We start from the raw sequence: 9,710 nt of genomic DNA, 5'->3' as shown, positions 1-9,710 counted from the left end.
AACTGATGCAAAGTAAATTTCATGCGCTTATTGAATTGACAATTAGATTATATTTTTTTAAAGGTAGAGATTTTTGCTCCTAAATGAAATCTTTTTCGTATCTAATCTTAATATATATTTTTTCTAAGGAAAAAATATTTATTATAAACAAATATTTATTAATACAAACACACTAGCATAATTGCTTAAATACAAACACACTCAGCTTAAATTATTATTCATTACATACATCGTTCAAATTCTAATCTTTTGTAATGGCGATTATAGATTAAGTTATATGTAAAGTCGTTGAGATGTTTATGGCGATGTGGAAACCCGAGATGTTTGAGGGGTGTCGTGTACATTTTGAAGACCCCAGTAAAGATCAGTATCAAATCTTCAGCGGGTTCTGTGTATTGTGTTGTAACTGTGTTGAATGAAATCGAAATAGTTGTTGTTCGCTGAAGATGAACCCGCCCTGAGAAAAGGTGAGAAAAGACGTATGATTTCCTACCTGGGCCTGGAGGGTATACAATCCACCGGGTAGACCATCACTGTTTTTATATTTTTTTTTCTAATGTGACCCTGACAATTACAGTTGGCGTGAATATCACAGACCCTTTCTTAATTTTCATGTCGTTAATAAGTAAATCTGCGTGGATCTCTATTATTTTGGGATGCCCAAATTGGAGAACCAGCAAAGTTACTATCATGAAGGCAACGAAGATAACCGTAATACTTATCGCCAATCGCTTCTGAAATACTTGCCAATTTTCGGGTAGTTCGTTAAACAGGCCCTGTAACATACTAAAGATATATATATATATATATATATATATATATATATATATATATATATATATATGTATGTATGTATATATATATATATATATACATACATATATATATATATATATATATATATATATTATAATCAAATTTATTTGAAAATGACACGGAATTGTATGACTATATGCAGGGCCAGTCCTGATTTATACAAGTATGTACTTATATTTTTGGACCGGATAATAATATGTATTATACTTATATAAATATAAATAAACGATAATAATAATAGAAAAAAAGATGGGCCCAAAAACGTGATACTATACTCTATTGAAGTCTTGAGCTTTTAGGCCACAACAAAAATTGAGGTCTGATCATATGAGAAAGTTCTCCTGCACTCTTTTATGGGCCTATATATGTACTTTATATTATTGAACCGTAATCTTTTGGACTTTATTATTATTATTATTATTATTATTATTATTATTATTATTATTATTATTATTATTATTATTATTATTATTATTATTATTATTACCTTATAATACTAATTGAAGACCAGATTTTGATCGTACACTTACCATCAAACGACACAAATAAAAAATAAATCTTTAGCTCCTCAACAATTACTCAACATATAATTCTTTCCCCCAAAACAGGAGTGCAAATTGTAATATTACAAACAACATGATCCATATTTGAGAACATTACCTTATAATAATTTGTAACGACCCTACTTTTTCCGTTATCTTTTACCGTTTATTATTTAACGACCGTTAACTGTTATTCGCGCCACGTCATTTCTATGACCTATATTATTATTTTTGTAATAATATATTAATTATTATGTGCTATGTGAATATTTGTATTCATATTTTAAGTTATACGTTTCTACGTGTAGCGGATTTCTATCCGGCGAATCTTTTCGGTTTTCAAACCAACGGTCAAGCTTTTGGGATTTTTAAGTCCTAATTGTTTTAGATATGATATTTTAATGTCATATGTATATATATATAGTGTTTATATATATTTTTCGTCGCGTATTTGTTATCTCTCCAAAATTTTAATCGCGTAGTCGTGTTTTCGCGTTTCGGGCTTCGATCGAGCGTTCGGGCCGCAAGGATTTCAACATTAAGCAAAATTGGCCACTAAGGGGCCCACCCCCATGCCCATCGGCCGAACACTCCAAGGGGAGGGAGTGTTACGCTCATTTCCTCATTATTTTGATTTTATTCATTTTATTAAACACTTCCTCAAAACCCTTTTCCTCTCATTCTATTTTCTCCCTCTTTTTCTTTTTGTTTGAGCCATCACCCACAAACATCATCATCATCTTCAATTGTTCATCATCAAGACCTTGGATCATCTAATCGTTCGCATAATCGGATTCTACACGTTCTCCTCTACGCGTCTACATTAATCTTTTCTTGATTATGGCATAAACCCTAACCCTAGCTTTTTATTTTTTTTATTTTTTATATTTTACTGATTTTACATGTTATATTTGTAACATCCCGCCTTTTTCCGTTTACTTTCCGTTTATTTATTTAAAGTCTGTTATATGATTATAACATCTTCCGTTAAAACGCATTTTAAAATAACTCATTTAGGTAATACACGCACCCTCTTTAAACTTGAGAAACTAATTTTGCCATTTGACAAAAGGAGTGACTAGTTCAAAGAGTCAACTCCTCCCTCATCCATTCATTATCCATTTTTCATTTTCCATTTTTCTTAATACTTTCAACTTTTCTCTCAAAACTCCAATTCAAAGATTCATCATCCATTTCCAAGTTAGCAATTAAACATCGAAACAAATTACATATTTGGAATCCTTGCATCTTCCTCTTTAATTCCATACCGATTTCATCAAGTTTGGGTAACTTTCTAAAATCACTAGATTCTTTGTTCTTGATGTTTTCAACTTATAAAAGTGTTAATTAGTGTCTATGGCTTAAGTCTAACATGAATATATGATTTGTATGCTTATTCCTGTCATTTTGATGTAACTAGCTTAAACTTGAAATGGGTGTGTTTGATCTTGAGTTTTGGTTGATCACACGTTGTTAGATATTAAAAGTGCATGTATTAAATGTGTTACTAGCATCACTAGTGTCAATTTGGTAGGTAAGTTGACTTGGAAAATCCCCATTAACATGATTAAGAATTTTATGATTGTTAGTTAGGGTTTGGTGGCCTTAAATGTGATCTTTGAGGCATTAAAAGCCTTGCAATGTTGTTTGTAAGTGTTTAGTAGTATTGTATGCGTAATTACCTACGAAACAGCGTATTATATGTGTGTATTTAATTCCCGAATCATAAATGTGCATTTATGAACTTGAAAGTATTTATGATGAACATTAAATGAGCATTCAACTTAGATTTTGATTTTTGCAAATGATGTTTTTAATTGATGAAATGTGTTTAGTTGTGTTCCTCGTTAAATTACCTTTCCAACGATGTATGGTATGCGTTTTAGGTTTTTACGGTTCATTAGTTATGATAATTTGAAGTTTGGATGAGACTTGAACAATTGAAACAGCCCAGGTACCAGCTCCCGCACATTGTCGCGGCGCGGCCCTTCTGTGTCGCGGCGCGGCAATAGCCGCATTCAGGGACTGACATACCTTGTCAATTTACGAAAAATGTTTGCTATGCTACGCACCTTCGATTCACATGTAACTTGTTCTAACATGCTTATATATGATTAAAAACCTCCAAAAAATAGTTCGGGACCCGACCCGAACGTGTTGACTTTTTTGTTGACTTTGGCTTGACCAAAGTTGACTTTTGTCCAAACTTAACCAATACTTGTTTAAACCGTTCTAATCTTCTTGTATACTTGATTCTTGCATGAAACTTGACAACTTGATTCACATGCTATATAATCGAGTCGTAACGAGCCATAGGACTAATTGAACAACTTTGACCCATCGTGTTTACCGTTATTGATACAACCTACTTGTTTAGGTCAAGACTAGCAATTGTCCTTGCACACGTTTACTTGTGAAGTACTTTATTACTCGTGCACTCAAGGTGAGATCATAATCCCACCTTTACTCTTTTAAACTTACATTTGGGATGAGAAAACATAAACGTTTCATTTTACAAAGTGAACACAAGAACGAAAACAAATATTCTATATACGAGTTAGAACAAAAATCCTCAATTCGATTATCATTAGTTACACTTGCCGGATGTAAGCGAGAACTTATGTTGTATGGCCATATGGGTTTGACAAACCCTCATTCGGACGGTTCGCTACCGTTATTCGGATGAAATATATTTTCAAGAAACAGTGTATGTTCTAACACTATTGTGATGGGGTTCTATGGATGGAAAGTTAAGCCTGATAATTGGGTGCTCGTGATAACAAATTTTAGAATGGTTTACTATTAATTCAATGCTATAAATCTTGTGGTTCATTTGTACTTACTTACTTACTTAAACCTATGATTTCGTCAACGTTTTCGTTGACAGATTTCTATGTTTTTCTCAGGTCCTTGAACATTTTGTGATACATGCTTTCGCTCTTTATTTTGATACTTGCATTGGAAGTCGAGTATATATGCATACATGGAGTGTCTTTTGGCTACTTTTAAATTGTGTCGCATAAGTTTCATTTGTACTTATAACGTTATAACGTAACTTGTGGTTGAACTATTCTTGTAAACTTTGAAACAATCTTTACATTTGAAATGAATGCGACATATTTTTTGGTCAAACGTTGATTTAAAGACTTATGACCACATAACGGGACCTAAGTAGATGGCGCCGTCAATGACGATTTTTTCGGGTCGCTACAATATTGATGGTATGATGATTATATGTTATTGTATTGTTGATAGTATGCGTAGAAATGCTCGTTAATTCATGTTTTCGGTTTGATTGTTTTGGTACAGCAACTTGTTTGTTCATTTCTGTAAACTTAACTGTTATAAAAGTGAAATTAAAGTATTTAGATGAGTTCCTCTCATCAAGAAATTAATTTTAGACTCCGGATTCATGTTATTTCTATTCCCGGAGCTCTAGATATGATTAAAATGGTGTTTAATTGAAATTAAAATGTAAGAACGAATTGGTACAAGTGTGCTCCGACTTTGTGACCACTTTTGGAGTCTTTAGGGTGTACTAGTGTGTTAAGATTGATGATTGGATGAACTTTCATGTTCGGGTCATCGAAATCCGAGCCACGGATAACCCGGTATGACTAAAACATGTTTTTGAACGGATTAAAGCTCCAAGTTAATTAATGGCTGTAGGTCACGACTTGGTGGCTGTTCTTGGGGTGTTCTTGAAATGTCCCGTTCATATTGATTATAAACGTTCCATATTAATTGATTTCGTTGCGAGGTTTTGACCTCTATATGAGACGTTTTTCAAAGGCTGCATTCGATTTTAAAACAAATAATAACTTTTAAAATATTACAACGATTATCAAATAATGATAATCTAAAATATAGCGTTTTCACACGACCATTACATAATGGTATACAATAATATTACACATCAATATATGCCTTCGAATGCAGTTTTTAAATAATATTATACAAGCATGGACTCCAAATCTTGTCCTTAATTTAGTATGCAACAGCGGAATCTCTTAACAATCACCTGAGAATAAACATGCTTAAAACGTCAACAAAAAATGTTGTTGAGTTATAGGTTTAACCTATATATTTATCAAATTGTAATAATAGACCACAAGATTTCATTTCTCATAAATACACATCTCGTATAAGGCATTTCGCAAAATGCATAGAGATAAAAATCATTCATATGGTGAACACCTGGTAACCGACCTTAACAAGATGCATATAGAATATCTCCTATCATTCCGGGACTCCCTTCGAACATGATAAAATCGAAGTACTAAAGCACCCGGTACTTTGGATGGGGTTTGTTGAGCCCAATAGATCTATCTTTAGGATTCGCGTCAATTAGGGTGTCTGTTCCCTAATTCTTAGATTACCAGACTAAAAAGGGGCATATTCGGTTTAATAATTCAACCATAGAATGTAGTTTCATGTACTTGTGTCTATTTTGTAAAATATTTATAAAACTGCATGTATTCTCATCCCAAAAATATTAGATTTAAAAAGTGGGACTATAACTCACTTTCACAGATTTTTCCTTTGTTGGAAATAAGACTTGGCCACTGGTCGATTTACGAACCTATAATAAATATATACATATATATATCAAAGTATGATTGAAATATATTCACAACATTTTTTATTACATTTTAATGATTTAAGTTTATTAAGTTAGCGGTCCAACGTTAGTAATCTACAACTAGTTGTCCACAGTTAGATGTACAGAAATAAATCAATATATATTATCTCGAATCAATCCACGACCCAGTGTATACAAGTCTCAGGCTAGATCACAACTCAAAGTATATATATTATTTTGGAATCAACCTCAACCATGTATAGCTAACTCAAGCATTACTGCATATAGAGTGTCTATGGTTGTTCCAAATAATATATATAGATGGGTCGATATGATATGTCAAAACATTGTATACGTGTCTACGGTATCCCAAGATTACATAATATATGTTAGAATACATGTATAATACAATATAAGTTAGTTAAGTTATGGTTAGTCAAGATTTGTTACAAAATTTTCGTAGCTAAAACTAGCAAATTTATCCAATTTTGTTTTACCCGTCATTTCTTCGTTTCAAATCCGTTTTAAGTGATTCAAGTTTCTATGGTATCATAATGAACTAAAATTTATGAAATTAAACAGAAAAAGTATAAGTTTATAGTCAAAAATACAGGTTACAAGTCATTTTTTAAAGAGGTAGTCATTTTCGTCGAAAAAACGACATCTTGATGACCATTTTGAAAAACATACTTCAACTTTGTGTTTAACCATGATTTTTGGATATAGGATCATATTCATATGAAATATCTTTTTTCTAGAAAATAAACTTCCAATTCAAAGATTAAGATAGTTTTTATTTTTCTAACCCAAAACAGCCCCCGGTTTCACTACGACGGCGTATGTCCGGTTTTACGGTGTTCTTCGTGTTTCCAGGTTTTAAATTATTAAGTTAGCATATCATATAGATATAGAACATGTGTTTATTTGATTTTAAAAGTCAATTTAGAAGGATTAACTTTGTTTGCGAACAAGTTTAGAATTAACTAAACTATGTTCTAGTGATTACATGTTCAAATCTTCGAATAAGATAGTTTTATATATATGAATCGGATGATGTTATGAACATCATTACTACCTCAAGTTTAGTAGGTAAACCTACTGGAAGTGACAAAAATTGATCTAGCTTCAAAGGATTCTTGGATGGCTTGAAAGTTCTTGAAGTAGAATCATGACACGAAAACAAGTTCAAGTAAGATTTCCACTCGAAATAAGATTGTTATAGTTATAGAAATTGAATCAAAGTTTGAATATGAGTATTACCTTGTATTAGAAAGATATCTTACTGTAAATAAGAAAGATTTCTTGAGGTTGGATGATCACTTGAAATGGATTTGCAAGATTGGAAGTAAGCTAGTAAATTTGAAAGTGTTATTGAAGTGTTCTTGAGTAGTTGTTTTGTAGGTTGATCAAAGGTTGGTTTTAGGAGCTAGATTGATGTAAATTTTGTTGAATATGATGAAGAACACTTAGAACATCATCATAGAACAAGAGAAAGATCAAATGGATGAAAGAAAATTGAAAAATGTAAGTGTGTGTGATGGTACATAAAAACGTGTATATGCATGTGTTTATATGCAAATTGTAGTTTGATTTTTAGTGCAATTATTATCCCTAATGGCCAACTTGATCAATCATCCATGCTAGAGAACAAAAGTAGCTGATTAGGAGTCTGATTTTGATGTTTTTCTATTGGTATATACCAATAGTAAATACATCTAGAAGCTGTGTATTGTACGAGTAATAATACAGTTGCATATGAGTAGAATTGTTGATGAAAATGAACGAGAATGTAATTGTAAGCATTTTTGTTAAGTAGAAGTACTTTTATATATGTCATGAAGTCTTCTAAAAGTGTATTAATACATCTTAATATACTACATGTATATACATTTAACTGAGTCGTTAAGTCATCGTTAGTCGTTATATGTAAGTGTTGTTTCGGAACCTTTAAGTTAACGATCTTGTTAAATGTAATTGATCCATTGTTATTACACTTAAATGAGATGTTAAATTCTTATGTTAACATATTAACATGGTGTATTAATATATCTTAATATCATATATATATGTGTAAAATACTATTACAACGATAATCGTTACATATATGTATTGTTTCGAAATCCTTAAGTTAGTAGTCTCATTTTACTCGTGTAGTTCATTGTTAATACGCTTAATGATATATGTAATTGTCATTTCATGATGTTAAACATAGTGTATTAATATCTTAACGTGATACATATGTATTTAGTAAGACGTTGTTGTAAGGATAGCCGTTATATATATCGTTTCGCGTTTTATGTATATAACTCATTGTTAATGTACTTGGTGAGATACTTACTCATCATAATATCATGTTATATATATATATATATATATATATATATATATATATATATATATATATATATATATATATATATATATATATATATATATATATATATATATATATATATCATGTTGTTTTTACAAGTTTTAACGTTCGCGAATCGCCGGTCAACTTGGGTGGTCAATTGTCTACATAAAACTCATTTCAATTAATCAAGTCTTAACAAGTTTGATTGCTTAACATGTTGAAAACATTTAATCATGCAAATATAGTTTTCATTTAATATATAATCATAGAAAAAGTTTGGGTCACTACAGTACCTACCCGTTAAATAAATTTCGTCCCGAAATTTTAAGCGGTTGAAGGTGTTGACGCGTCTTCTGGAAATAGGTGCGTGTATTTCTTCTTCATCTGATCTTCACGTTCCCAGGTGAACTCGAGTCCTCTACGAGTATTCCATCGAACCTTAACAATTGGTATTTTATTTTGCTTAAGTCTTTTAACCTCACGATCCATTATTTCGACGGGTTCTTTGATGAATTGAAGTTTTTCATTGATTTGGATTTCGTCTAACAGAATAGTGAGATCTTCTTTAGCAAAACATTTTTTCAGATTCGAGACATGAAAGGTATTATGTACCCAGGCGAGTTGTGGTGGTAAGTCAAGTCGGTAACCTACTGGTCCAACACGATCTATAATCTTGAATGGCCCAATGTACCTTGGATTTAGTTTCCCCCGTTTACCAAATCGAACAACGCCTTTCCAAGGTGAAACCTTAAGCATGACCATCTCCCCAATTTCAAATTCTATATCCTTTTTTTTAATGTCCGCGTAACTCTTTTGTCGACTTTGGGCGGTTTTCAACCGTTGTTGAATCTGGATGATCTTCTCGGTAGTTTCTTGAATTATCTCCGGACCCATAATTTGTCTATCCCCAACTTCACTTCAACAAATTGGAGACCTGCACTTTCTACCATAAAGTGCCTCAAACGGTGCCATCTCGATACTTGAGTGATAACTGTTGTTGTAGGAAAATTCTGCTAACAGTAGGTGTCGATCCCAGCTGTTTCCAAAGTCAATAACACATGCTTGTAGCATGTCTTCAAGCATTTGTATCGTCCTTTTGCTCTGCCCATCAGTTTGTGGATGATAGGCAGTACTCATGGCTAGACGAGTTCCTAATGCTTGCTGTAATGTCTGCCAAAACCTTGAAACAAATCTGCCGTCCCTATCAGAGATAATAGAGATTGGTATAATCGCGTCAACTTCTCCATTTTTCATCTTCTCTCATTGGCAGAAAATGTGCTGATTTGGTGAGAAGATCGACTATTACCCAAATAGCATCATAACCACTTGCAGTCCTTGGCAATTTAGTAATGAAATCCATGGTAATGTTTTCCCATTTCCATTCCGGAATTTCAGGTTATTGAAGTAGACCTGA

Source organism: Rutidosis leptorrhynchoides, chromosome 2, assembly GCF_046630445.1.
Source record: "Rutidosis leptorrhynchoides isolate AG116_Rl617_1_P2 chromosome 2, CSIRO_AGI_Rlap_v1, whole genome shotgun sequence".
Classification (NCBI taxonomy): Eukaryota; Viridiplantae; Streptophyta; class Magnoliopsida; order Asterales; family Asteraceae; genus Rutidosis; species Rutidosis leptorrhynchoides.
The sequence above is the reverse complement of the archived record's forward strand: the minus strand, read 5'-3'. Positions refer to the sequence as shown.